Genomic DNA, 14,771 nt, shown 5'->3' with positions numbered 1-14,771 from the left:
CAGGCTAAACATCCCAGCTCCCTCAGCTGCTCCTAATCAGACTTGTGCTCCAGAGCCTTCACCAGCTCTCTGGACACACTCCAGCACCTCAATGTCCTTTTTGAACTGAGGGACCAAAAACCAGACAAAGGATTTGAGGTGTGGCCTCTCCAGCGCCCCTCTTGAATACAGGGGGACAATCTCTGCCCTGGTCCTGCTGGTCACACTGTTTCTGATACACCCCAGGGTGCCATTGCCCTTCTTGCCCACCTGGGCACACACTGGCTCATGTTCAGTCACTGTTGACCAGCATCCCCAGGTCCTTCTCCATGAGTCATCTTTCCAGCCACTCTGTCCCAACCTGTAGCACTGCAGTGGGTTGTTGTCACCAAACTGCAGAAGGAATATATCCATGGAGTTAGTTTACATCAGCTAGTTTACATTGGCTGATGATCTGCCTGATGGAATCTAATATCTTTCACCAATGGTAGACAAAAGTGGTGATAAATATAACAAAAAAATACGGATTATCTAACTGATATTTAAAGAGAATTTTAAAAGAGACACTTGCAATTTTAACTGCAATTGTTTCCTTGTGTTCTCCTTTGCAAATCCATCTGTTTCTTACCTTATAACCCAACTGGAAATCTTGCTGGGCAGGGCTCCTATTTCTACCTATGAACAGATTTCCAGCCATATTTCAAGACAAACTAAAATGATACAGTGATCCATCATTGGAACTCCTATCTAGTATTAATACTACTATTACAGATTGTTCCTAATTAAGAGGAAAGACTAATTATTTAAATAAGCCACAGAAGCCAAAAAGAGGAGCAGATAAAGAGAAAAATCTAGTTAAACTTAGGAACTATTTGTACTTTCTAAAGAAAAAAATAAAGCAGACAAAAGATTGAGGTCAGTAGTGACTAAAAGGGAGGACTCTCCTCTGCAAACGAGATACCAGGTCTCAGTCCAAGGTGCTTTAAAAATAGCTGTGATGATAAACGACTGAGGCTTGTGTCTGTAAAACAGAACCTCACAGAAAACTAAGGATTTTGTATCAACACACAGCAGATTCTCAGAAAGGTGATTTTTTTAGGAAATACTCAGAAAACTCCCTGTTTAAAAGGCAATTATGGGAAGGATGTATGCTTGTACAAAGGAGTTTAGCCTAAGAAAGATGCACTTAACCAAGTTGAAGATGGGAATAAAGCAGAAGCAAGGTGTTCCTCACAAGTGCACACTGAAATGCAGGCTGGTAGCACACAATCATGTTTATCATTTGCTCTCTTAATCTCGGAAACTCAATAAAGAATAGAAGGCATGATGTGTTAGACCCACTGTTTGCCACTGTCCCATGTCAAAAGACAGTAGCAGACATCTGTTTATTTCCTGTGTTGCTTTTGAGGTAGAAAGTTCATTACCATGACCAAATCCCTTCATTTATTCAAATACCACTTGAAATGCATCAAAGTTTATTTTTTTCACTTTGTGACCATCTGAACACTGGAACAGTCAGCTCTACAAGGAAATTCAGGTCTTACAATCTGCTTTTTGTCTGCAATTCAGATTGACACTCTTCAACTGCCTGAAAAAAAGCTCTTTCACTCAAGGAAAGATAATGAATGTATTTTAAATAATAATTATCAGATTTTCCCATGGCAGATTTTGAGCATTTGATGAAAACTTGAAAATATTTTGACTCTGAAATGTCACATTGGTGTATTTCTGGTTCATCCAGGAATCACAACTTATAAAGAAGAAAGGGGACCTGAGACACAGAATGCATGAGTCAAGGACACAGTCAAGCAGCTATGTGTCATCTGAATCTGGAAACTCAAAATAGTTTGACTCTGAGCTACCATAGGTGACACTTTCATGAACATTTCATCAAATTATCATTTTTTCCTTTGAAACAGCCTCAGGGGGTTTATTAATTTATTTATTTAAAATTTTTTACTCACATTGGTTCAATTATTGACCAGAGAGGCTATGGATTTAAACACTCATCCACTGCAGGCCAGTTTGTCTTTTCACAGTAAAACTGGTCATTTAGATGTGAAATGTATTTCTTCCCACTAATGCTGTAAATCATTCAATTCATTATTTAGAAACAGAATTTCTTTTTCTGCACCATATTTTATTGATCTAAAACCACACTATTTTTTCTTATTTTCCTCTTTTCCAGTTTTGATAGATACCGAATACCAATGGGATACCAGCTCAGTTCTAAAAATAGTATTTATTACGGTATAATTCCATTGACATTTTTTGGCTGTAAATTACCTTAAGAACTTTTTGTTCCCTGATGCTTTTTCTACCAAGAGGCAACATTGCCTCTTCACCTGTACTAAGAAAAAAAATGCTGTTTTTGTGCAGTAAAGTTTTTCTCTGTTCAGTCACAGCCTCTCTGTTTCAGAACCAGGAGGCTTTGTGTTATTTCTGGATTTTTTGGGCCAAAGAGTTGCTTTTTCTGTGGGCTCTCAGGGCTGATTTGGTGGTGTTTTTTGGAAAGCAAGAGCAAAAGGAAAAGTAGGCATTTCACTGCTGTGGTATAAAGAAATGAGACTAGAGAGAGAAAATCACATTGTAGGCGTGATCCAGCTCTGAAAAATAAGGGCAAAACAATCCCTACTTACTAAAATAGTTTCTTATGAGGTTTAAGTCCTTAGGCATTGGTCCGATCTTCTATGCTTTATTCTTGGTAACTAGTCAACATTCGTGTTTGATTAGAGTAGTGCTTCAGGAGAATAAAAACCAAATTAATGCACCAGTTCTCACATTTTAAATGCATCCGGATTCAAAACTTTAAGAAGAAGAAGGCTGGATTTTCTTGCATGGTGCCAAACAAGGAAACCAACAGCTGAATTCCTATATGGATGCACCAACCCACTGGATATCACACCTTAGCACCCAGTTAGTGTGCAGGTTTGGCACATAGAAATATTCCTCTATCATCAAGATATGAAATGCAAAAAGCAATTTGCATTGAAAGGGATCAGCTTCCCTTACTTGGAGATGTGACTCTTCCCTTGAGAGTGAAGATGATTGCTTTAGGATAGGTACATCACGTGTACGTGGCTACAGTCAAATGAAATGAATTTCATTTGTTGAGATCATACAACTTAGAATAATCCATAAAACACCACAGTAGAACATCTCAGCAAACCCTTTTTTCAGACACAAGCAGAATGATGCTATTTTTTAATTTTCTTCTTTCTGTATGGTTTTGTGGCAGACTTTCTAATCTATCAGCATTTTTGAAATGCTTAGTTATAAATCCTGAGTAACTTAATTTCCTATATAATATCTAAACAGAGGTGAAGGTTGTTCTTTCTGTATAAAAAGACATGCAGGCATTACCACGTTATCAGAAAGAGCTCAAAGAACAGAGTTTTGAAAACAAGGTAGAGAACATTAGTACATAGCTCACAAACACTTAGGGATTGAAAAGAATCTCTGCCTTTATGGCTTGAAAATAAATTTCCCATCAATTAAGAAAAAAAAAAAAAGATGAGCCAAATAAGGGCTCTCAATTAATAATCCTGAAAACTGAAATTAAATCGCAGTCATTAAACTCATGTAATGTCTCTGCACCTAATTATGAATTTCTCTTAAATTTAAATCTTACATTATCCAAAGTTAATGGCCCTCTTAAAATTGGAAAAGATGTAAACTTAGCCTCAGCCCCATGCATTGGACAAATCCTCAGTGAAGAAACTACCAGTCCATGTGCAATGTGAGTAATAAGCAACACTGTGCTGAACAGAGTGGGGGAGAATGTTAACACCTGGAAGACCACTAAAACTGCAGTTGTGTATATAGATATATACAGGATATTCTCTTTTACTTCCTTTCCAAATACCGTTATTCATGTCAACTAAAGTAGCCTAAGGAAAAAAGAAAAAGAAAGAGAAGAAAAAGAAAAATAGGGAAAATGAAAAGAATTTTTTCCCAAGATTATTTTATTATTAAAAGAATATCAGTCTTACCTTATTAATTTTCTCTAACTTTCCCTGACAATTTAATAAAGTAAGCATATTATTATTGAAAATCAACCTAAAAGGAACCTCTGGAGACTGCAGTTCTGAGTTGTACAAAGCTCCTATGCACAAGTGTCAAAGCTTTATCACCTGACCAACAGAACTTTTTGATAACCCAAATTCCTGTTTTCTAAGGGGAAGCAAAGGCAGAACATAGCAAAGATTTCATCTCTCAAAATTTACTTGGAACTCTGCTTCTTCCCCAGCACCTCAACATACCTGATAGGCATTTCATAGATGTCAAACCAGATAATATTTCATTTCCTTCTTAAATTCATCCTTAAAAGATTATGTCTAATGTCCTTTTGGATCTACCTGCTTAACAATGGAGATTCCATGGCAAACCTTGGAAACTTGTCTCAGGGCTATAATAGCCTATTAAAAACTAGCCCTGTGAATTAGGTAACTTCTGGCCCATGTTAGTGTTCTGTGTAATTGCAGGTGGGTGTTAGGGCTCCTTGGAAAGCAGGAGGGGGACAAGGGATGGACAGCAAAAGCTGCAATATTTAAAGGCAACGACAATAAAAAAGCAAATGTAGAATCAAAAAGGCTTTTGTTTAGCTACTGAGAGATTCTAGCAGGATTTGTGCTCCCAGCAAGACAGCTGTCTGCAGGATAAATGATTCCAGAGAGAGAGCTGCTTGGGATGAGAAGGAAGAAAAATGGCAGCAAGATAACTGCAATGAAAAAATACACAGAAAAGTAGAAGCCAAGCTAAGATTTTCAAAGGAGAAAAGTAAAGCAGAAGCCTAGATCCCATATTTCCTGTTGGTGGTCTATTGCCCTTGTGGTGGGACAGGAAGATCCTTAAAACAGAATTGAAGTAAGAGACAACAGACTCCCACCTTTTTAGGATCTCCACAAGAGACAGTGAAAAGACAATCTATGTACCTATAAGAACAACCCTGAGGAGACCTCAGTCAAGATGAGAGGGCAGGAATCAGGTTCTATATGGCACTCCTCTGCTCCATCACTGCTGGTGGCGGTTTCAGGCTTCAAACCCTAATGCCATTTGCCTCAAGATCAGCTGCTTAGAACATGATTGAACAGGTCATGTAATCTGTTCCAGACAGATCCCATCCCACAACTCATAAACCTTCTTTTCCAGCTATGGGAGTATTCAAGGTACCCTGGTATGTCTGACATCATGGTACAGCAAGAAAACTAGAAACCCCAAAAAACCAGTGCTCCACTACCACCTTTTTGTCCTGAGAAAGGAATGAAAGAGGCACATTGCAAATGTCCATCATGTAGAAATTGGTTAATGGTGGTAAGTTCATAAAGAATGAGTAATGAGAACAGTTTGTTCTTTCCATATTTCCGAATCTAAAGTCATTGCTACTTGACCATTTCACCTGGCTGCTGTTTACAGCTAAGCAAAGGATTGGTACTAGTGGTAAACTGAAACTGTGTAGCATAGAAATGGAGCTGCAGTTTCTGTCTCAACTGAGTGGGAAGATGTCAAGCAGTTTTGATACATTATTCTGGATTCTGACTATGCTTTTCAGGTGAGGAGCTGTATTTTATGCCTGACAATAGCAGACGTTGCAAAAGGATTTGGAAGGTCTCTAATAAAATCTTTAATCTGTTGACAGAAGAATTTAATTATCCAGTATCATTAACATGGTTTATACAATTCCATGCCCTTACCTGCATCCAGACAAAGCTATGCCTGCATTACTACTTCTACTTTTACCACTTAGAAAGGCTTAAAGTTGGCCTTTCCATGAGCTCCCCATGGGTATTCTAGCAAGAAGTGGATTTAACAGAGTACTTGACACTGTACTACAGCCAATAAATCCAGGATAAGTTACTTCAGTGTTAAGTGGATCGCAATATTTTTGATAGAAGATGGGAAATTATATCCCTCAGGCTGAGGCATATGTTTGGAGTGACATTAGTTACTCATCATTTTCTTGCACAAATCAGGAAGGAGACATGTGAGACTCACAAATCTGAGATGGGAAAATTTTTTCTAAGATGTCAGAAGCTTCTCAGTAAATCAGAGGGTGGAGCTTAATGAAGCACAGTGATGGATGGCTTCGGATTGTCTGAAAAGCCTTTGTAGGTGTGTGTGAACTGTTCTACAGAGTAGGATCCTTCCACAGAGTTCAATTCAATAAGCTGAAGATGCAGTTTGGGTTAGTTATAGACTTTAAAGGTTTAGTTGGAGCACAAACACTTCTTTGTAGCCATTGGAGTCTACCACATGTTTTTAATGGACATCATGATCAGGGAAGAGAATAGGGGAAGAGGATATATATCAATAGCAAATGCTTCTGTACAGTGTTAAATACTCACCAGAATCTTCATTCTGACCCAAAATTAAACCACAGTCTCCTGGTTAGAGACTTCACCCTGGTTTGATCCAATTTTGGAACTTGTTTACGTTCGTGCACCTTCATAGTCAAACAGAGGAGTCTTTTGTGTTTTGGGAGCAGAAGGATTTTGTCAGATGCCTGGCCTTTATAACTTTCTGTAGATCCTCTAGGGACTGCAGTGGGACTGCACTCCTTGTAAAGGTGCTATAGTTAAACTCCCAACATAAGACAGGATGAATTAGGGTCACAGTGAAATTGGTGAAAGAAAGCAAGACTTTCTTTTGACTCTCAGTTGCTTGCCAGAAAGGCTTGCTGATGAAAGCAGAGGTCAGAGCTTCACAGAGGATATCAGTGAAGATCGATTCTATTTCTTTCAAACACTTACCTTTAAACATAAACAGATTCTTTGAGCATCATAAGATCAGCTTAGCTACACTCCATATAACCACAAGCACAGTGCACTCTGTTTCTCACCATTTTTACTCATTCCTTGAAATTCCTGTAGCATAGAATATTTATCCTAAAGCAGTTGTAAGCTGTTTACTTCTAGATGTGGATTTCTGCAGTTTCTGGCTGTGTTTTGATTTGGAATCCATTTCTAATTACATGCTTGCTGAGGAAATTCTTGATGAGTAATTTCTTTCTGTTATGTTCGCTATAACACAGCATATTTGCATATTGTGAAGCAGAAAATAGCTGTCTCTGGTTTTCTCTAACTACAGTCAGGAACAAACCCTCAGCCAAAAAATAATGGTATTATTTCCTGATTTTTAAAGCTAGTGGGACCCAGAGACCTGCTTTTGTAACTGAGAAACCCAGAACATTGATTTCGTGGTATTGTGACCTAGCTGGATAGAGAGAGGAGAAAAAGAGTAAATTTGAACACATTGTGCAGAACACATGAAAGTCAGATGCAAATCAAAAAACTCCATTTCAGTTGAACAGTGCAAATTTCTCAGCTGAGTTCAGTGACTCTTTGGACCACTAACATTATCCGTTGACACGAATTAGTGTTTTGTACACAGAGATTGACTCGCTGCAGTGAAGGAAGGTTGCTGAAATCCATAAAAACACTAGAACATATAGCAGAGGTCAGAGCTTTGTCTTTTTAACACCTTTGTGATTTCTAGACCAACTTGATATCGGCATCTACTTTAAAAATAAAACCTATTTTCTCCCCAGTTAACCTCCTTCCTCCCTGGAAAGGATGCAATAATTTCAGCATCCCCTTTCCCTTACCAAAACATCTCATGGAATCATAGAATCAAGGAATTTTTGGGGTTGGAAGGGACCTTAACATCATCTAGGTTCCAACTCCACTGCCATGGGCAGGGAGACTTTTCTCTAGACTGGGTTGCCCCATCCAGCCTGTCCTTCAACACTTCCACAACTTCTCTGGGCAACCTGTGCCAGTGCCTCACCACCCTCAATGTGAAGAATTTCTTCCTACTGTCTAATGTAAACATACCCCCTTTGAGTTTCAAACCATTCCTCCTTGTCCTGTCACTACATAAATAGTCTCTCTCCAGTCTCAAGGGAGTGATTGCAGTTCCAGGCTATGTGTGAACAGTGGCAGACAAGTAGTTAACTCAGCAGGTTTTGAAGTCTGACTGCAGCAAACAGTTGAATCTCTAAACTGTACACTGTTTTTTCTTTTTTTTTTTTCATTTTCTTCTTTCTTTTTTTTTCCGCCCAGTAGCAGCACGTTTGTGACTCATGAATTTTGTTTGGTAGAATTGCTTTCATAATTTAACCTTGCCAAAAGTGGCTACACCTCTTAGTAGTTTTTCATTATAAAAGATCCTCTGTGTCGCCCCCAGATACTCTCAAGCCAATAAAAAGAAACTGATTATTACATTTTTTTTTGTCAAATGGAAGAAAAAATACCCAATGTGCTATAATAATAACGGCAATAATAAAAGATACTGATGATGCTTAGAGGTCAGCTGAATAAGCCTGTTCACTGCACTATTTTTGGGGATGGATTTTCATACCCCTTCTTGACGACACTGTTGGAGTGTATTGTATTCTGCCTTCCAGATGACACATTACTTTTAACTTTTGTGTATAATATGGGTTAATAACTTCTCATGACTTTTCAGCTGGAAGTTGTTCTTTGATAAACTGACAGTGATATGAGCACTTCTGCAAGATGTTATTTTTGTGACAACGGAGAGTTGGAAATTCTACGATTAATGACAAATTTTCAGTGACAAACATTGTATATTGCCAGAGTTGAAACCAATAGGGGAATTCTAGAAATAATGGTCTACTTTATGTGTGAAAAGAATAAGACCCATCATTAACACCTTCAGGCAAACAAGTGATGATTTAGGACACTTAACAAAAGTTCATTGGTCTATTAGGCTTTTGAAAATGAGAACAGGAATTACAACAGTGGGGAAATTTTTGAGCACCTGAGAAGTTTGAGATTGAAATTGCTTGTTGGAGTATGTTTTACTGTACTGTTACACTTAAGATGTACTTTGAAGTTACATCAAGGACATCCAGAGTGTGCAGATAAGCAGTATCTGTCAAGTCCTAATATTAAAAAATGAATCACAGAAATATGCCATTACTTAGAACAGATGTTTTAATATTACCATTATAAACATAAAGAATTAGAGCCACTCAAATTAATAAATGTCAATAAAGAATAACATTGAGATCGTGAACTTCAACATAAAAATGAAATACAGACAAACACTCTCCGGTTGTATTAACAGCTTTCTAGCCATTCTCTCACACTGTTAATCACTGTGGGCCAGTTAACATCCTTCCTTTCTACAAATGAGTCCAGTGTCCAAAACGGAGGAATGAAAGATCCAAACATTTGGCCCATGAGTTCCTTACAGGTGGTCAATCAACTTAATTTAAGACATTTCAGTGTCTTATACATCCAGTACTTTACATCTTCTAACAAAAGACAAAATTCCATATCATTATTTTGACTAGATAAATCTCTCTATGTTCCTTCAACCAGTCTCTAAAGAGAGAATGTCCTTGTCAGCCAGGTGTCTTCATCTATTTGGGGTGTCTTCCAATAGCACTCTATTTCACACATGCTTTTAAATTTTGCTTTGTAGATCTCCAGCATTACAGATATCTTGTCAATACTTCTGACTGAGTTTCTCTATTTCAACTTCTCTATTTCATACCCATAAATTGCATCTCACATTATCCTACTTTTCTCCTACAAGAGGCTGCATAGAAAGTGTATCAAGCCATTAGGTAATTTCCAAGGTACATTAATCATCTTACCAGGGTGTAAGAACAGGCTCACAAGTGCCAATATTCAAAGCTGAGTGGTGTGCTTGGAGATGTCCCAGTGCTCTTGAGGAAGGTTGAATAACATACAATAATGTAAATGAGAATGCTTTTCACTAAACAATTATTCTCCATAATGTTTCATAAAAGGAACACAGAAATAGAAACACGGGGTCCAAAGATGATTTTTTAAATTAGGATGTCAGAAGCAGACATACCAATCTCTTCAGCAAATACAAGAGAAGTCCCTTTAGAGTTACCCTTCAAACAGTAGCCTTTATAATAAATGGAATTGAAATCAGACTCCAGTAGGAGTTTAGGCTCTCTTCAGAGTCAGAAAAAGAAAGCCTCATCAGTTTGCATCAAATTCACAGTATGAAACTTCTGGTGATCTCAGTGGTGGGACATTTAAAATTCTTAGACATTGAAACTGAAGGCACATTTCTCCTCTGGGATTTGGGCTGCCCCAGCCTCACGTCGGCAGACAGCAGTGTGCCAGCATGGTGTTGCTGCAGATGAATTCTGTCACTGTCAGGGTGCAAACCCCAGTGACTGTCAATCAAGCCATCACTGGGCTGCCTCCAGGTAGTACTCAGCAGTACGAGAATGCATTTCCTAAGGAAACACCTTTGGATTGGGATGTAGGTAGGAACCCAAACCAATCGCTTTCCTGATTCCCTCTCTGGGTAGAAAAATACTTCAGATAGCTCTGAAGCTCTCTTCTGGTCAGAATTTCCCCTAATCTAGGGTCCAGTGCAAGTTCTACACAAAGACACAGCCATTCACTTCTTTGCCTTCAGGCATATTTCAACTTTTTTTTTTTTTTTTGAGGGATCATCCATCAAAACACAGACAATTGTAGATGTGATTATCTTGGCAAGTCTGTCTGATCATTACAAAAGGGGAGTGGGAGATGGTGACAGCTGTGTGTTTCAGAAAGAGGAACAGGAATTGTAAGTTTTATTTGATTCTTTGCTTTTACTTGCTTTTGCAAATAGAAGGAAGATTGCAACATCTTCATTCCCAGAACAATATCAATTCTGCAAAGCCTCAAATTTTGCAGAATTACTTTTGAATCCAGATATCATTCCCAGTCACTGTACAAAAGATATTAAAGTTGGGATTAAACTACAGAATATCATCAATCAAATTAATTTTCTCCCCTTCCATCTTCTGTATCTTTTCTGTAGCATGAATGAAAATTAATTTCCTATGGAGGAGGAATGGCTGTGAGAAATGTTGAAGCAATTAATTACTGTTGATTTTGTTCCTCTTTACCAAGACATTTATATTTTCTTAACACTTAATTGATGCAGAGTTTTTAAGTAATAGGATAAGGAGAAGCTGAAGTGATATTTTGTGTAGAATTGGATTACACTCCCCTTCTTCCTCCACATCGTCTGGAATGTTTGCTCACATTTTAAAAAGGAATTTCACAAAGTTAAAATTTGTGGATTACAATATACAGATCCTTGAGACTTAGATGCTGATTGTACTCAGACATCAATGAAAGAAAAACAGGCTGAAACCACCAAATGCACACTAAAAATGTAATAAATAATTGTTGAAATATATGATTGTCTTTTAAATAATATTAGGTCTTCAAAGGGTCCTCATGAACTTTCCTTTGTTACTGTGGCATATTGAAATTAAGATTTCAATATATCCTTCACAGCGCTGCCAGCACATCCAAATAAACTCACCCTATCTCATTTTCTTTCACAGTTGATTTTTTCCTATCACATGACTGTCAGAAGCACAGTGTGTATACACATGCTTGTATTTGTACAAGTCTGGATTCTTCATGCTGGAAAGAACAGCAACACCTCAGTTCTTATCCAAGCATTACAAACCGCAGTCATCAAGCAGCTCTCCACAGCCAGTGGTATTACAGCCCTTGGTTTAATAGCTGACTGATCCTTCATGCCTAGTGAAGCAGAAATCTGTAGTCAAACTTGTCCAAACGTGGGGATCAGCAGAAACTCCAAGTGTCTCACTTCACAGGACACCATGGAATTTCTATAAAGAGACTTTATCCTCTACTGAGAGGAAATGCAAACCCAGCGTCAGCTCTTTTCTCCCAGCAAGAGAAACTCCCAGTTCAGAGCAGTTGATTAATAGTTAACTGCAATCTCTACAGCTGTAACATGTTGGGGATAATAAACTCTAGTCCTGGATAAACTTCTGTGGGAAGCATAACAAGACCAACCCTCAGCTGTATCTATCCACACAGATATGAACCCCTGAGCTGGGAGTATTAACATCCTGTGGCCCCATGTTAACCAGTTCTGAACCCACAGAACTGCCCTGGTAGGGTGAGGTTGAATGTGAAAATCAATGCTGTGAAAAAACAGGTTTCAGGCAGTCATACCTTTTGAGTCACTTTGCAATCTTTTTAATCCCTAGTTTTACTAGTAGAAATTTCTTAGCATTTCTGTTGCAGATACAGGTTTTAGCAAGATGCAGAGTATTACAGAGCTTCCTTTGCAATCACATTAGTTTTAATGTGCACAGTCCATACACAGAAAGCTCAACATCAGCTGAATAAAGCTAAATTTTCAAAAAGTGTCAGATATTTTTGGACACCCTGCACATTATGCTGAAGCTCCCAAACTGTATTTACAGCTAGAATCATTAATGAGTGAATGCCATATGTGAAAAACAGGCATACAATGACAGGCACCAAAAATCATAAGTTAATTCTTAGTAAGACCAGCTTTAAGATCAGATAAGAAGTGCTTGGAATACTTAGAATGAAAGATTAATAAGAGTTCTCATTGCCATGTTAATGCAGAGAGTGTTATATCCAGTGGTGGTCTTTCTCTTTCCAACAAGGATTACTGACAGAGACATTCCAATCTGACAGACAACATTTAATTATATATGAAACTGCTGAAGTCAGACTGGGTGTTTATATAGGTAACAGAAATATACTGAGTTAATTCTAATAACAGCAGCAGCATATATCAATATTGAAAGGGTGCAAAGAGAATACCTAATAAACATATAAGGATTTATATGAAACTTCACTGGTAGGTTTATACAGTATGCTTTTTCCTTGTCTGAATCCTCTATGGGAATTGACATTGCTCATATAGATATCTAATATTTTATCCACATCTAGTGGAAGTCTTGTGTTCAGTGTCTGCCTGTGTAGTTTCAAGCCCTAGGTTCTCCTTTGAATTTTGGAGGTAAAGTTAAAAGTAATTTCTGTCTAAATTTCAAAGTGTCAGTTAAATTTATTTGAAGTCATAATTTTTGGTTTGAAGAGTTTCTGCATAAACTTTTTCAACCAGCTTCACACACCCACATCTCAGATCTCTCTTAATTTCCACTGGGTTAAAATGTATTTTGTCTTGATCTTCTTATAGGTAGGTCTTGATCTCATTGCCTGGAGGTAAGAGATCTCCTGCTGTGATAACTAAACATCTAAATGAGTCTGACAGGTATCACACAGGACCTCTGGGAGACCTGGGTGCTTTTGGAACATGAGCTGCCTTGACACTGCTGGTGAGACTTCACTGAAGGCAAGTCATCATAACTGTCATTCAGTATTGATGGTCTGATTCAATAAAAATGAGCAAATTTTGCTGCTGAAGACTCCTTTTCTCTGCACCCATACTGCGACTTACCAGGTACGATATTGTATAGGAGCTGAACCATTTATACCAGAACAAAGAAATTATGTTACTGCAAAGATCTCATTAAGTCATACATGTATTCTGATGAATAATAGCTTTTGCAAAATTACACACACAAGTCACTCTGCCAGGATCATGAATAATCCTAGGAATACTCAAAAATCACTGCAGGAATTTGCTTTATAATTTACAAATATGCCCTTGGGAATTATAACTATGCTACACAATGAATCTGCTTCTAGAAGGGTCACAAGGCATTTGTGACATTGCTCACTATTCTGCTTGCCACTTTGAATTTAAAAATGAAAGAGCTGAAAAAATAAACCAGGTTCAAACTTACACCTGTCACACAGGAACTTTTCTGAAATCTGCCCTCACCCTAACCCCTACCAGAGCTTGCCTAATGTCATTTTTGGTATTTAAATGAAGTAGCAACAGCATACTAAATATATAGATATTGAGGATTTTGTGTTTTCCAAGGAAATGCCTGGAAACATCCTGAATGTTCAGTCTCAAAAAGATGTCCCTACGACTTCAGATAAAGAGGATCAGAGGCTCTCCGGGCCATGTCACCATCAGTGCCCAGTTGTTTGTTTGATGTTTCTGTTATAAACATGCATTCACCCCTTTTTATAGGCAATTGTTTTTTAGTTTCAAGGGGAGCTTTCATTTAATTTCCTTATTTGGTACATATGGAAGAGCTGCCTAAAGCACTAGGCAGGAACTTTTGACATTTCTATAAAAAACTAAGTGCAATCAATAGCCAGATATTGAGGTCAGAAAAGTAGCTACTGAAAAAGTTCAGTTAGTTACTGTAGTTCACAGAAAGAAACCACTTTTCGTTTAAACCCACAGACTTAATGATAGAAGCTAGTGAAGGGCTATAGGGATGACATTATGTCAAAATAAAAATAAATTGTCAGGATAAATCCAGGGAGACATTGTCACAATATCAGCTTGAAACAAAATGACACCAATGCAAATTTTATAAGAAAAACTTTAAGATGTCAAGACACTGGTAAATTGATGTCAGTTCAGGTCTGCAGGGAGACTGTTAAGATTAGAAAAGAAAAACCTAAACAAACTAAAAAACATTCCCAAAGTAATGGTTATAATAAGAGTTTCTAATTTTGTCAGTTGAAGTTAGTTGAAGCAACAGAAAAATGCAGTTATCATGATTATAATGTCAACAAAAAACAAGGAAAACCCAATAAAAACAACAACCAACCAACCAACCAAAAAAAAAAACCCAAACAAACAACCAAAAGAAAGGAAATACTGATACAAATGTTATACACATTTGACAAATGTCAAATTGTATGTACAAATAGACACTGACATTTCCACAGTTTAGATTGCTTCTACATTTATATACATAATCTCTGATGCTAATTCAGTTGACTAACAGGGAATCTGGGACCTTCTTCATATCATACAAACATCCTGTAGCTTTTTGCACATCCATTTAAGGTAAGTTGAACAGATCAAATAGACAGCAGGAGCAGAGCTTGACTCTTTCC

Source organism: Chiroxiphia lanceolata, chromosome 1, assembly GCF_009829145.1.
Source record: "Chiroxiphia lanceolata isolate bChiLan1 chromosome 1, bChiLan1.pri, whole genome shotgun sequence".
NCBI lineage: Eukaryota > Metazoa > Chordata > Aves > Passeriformes > Pipridae > Chiroxiphia > Chiroxiphia lanceolata.
Note: the sequence above shows the minus strand (reverse complement) of the source record.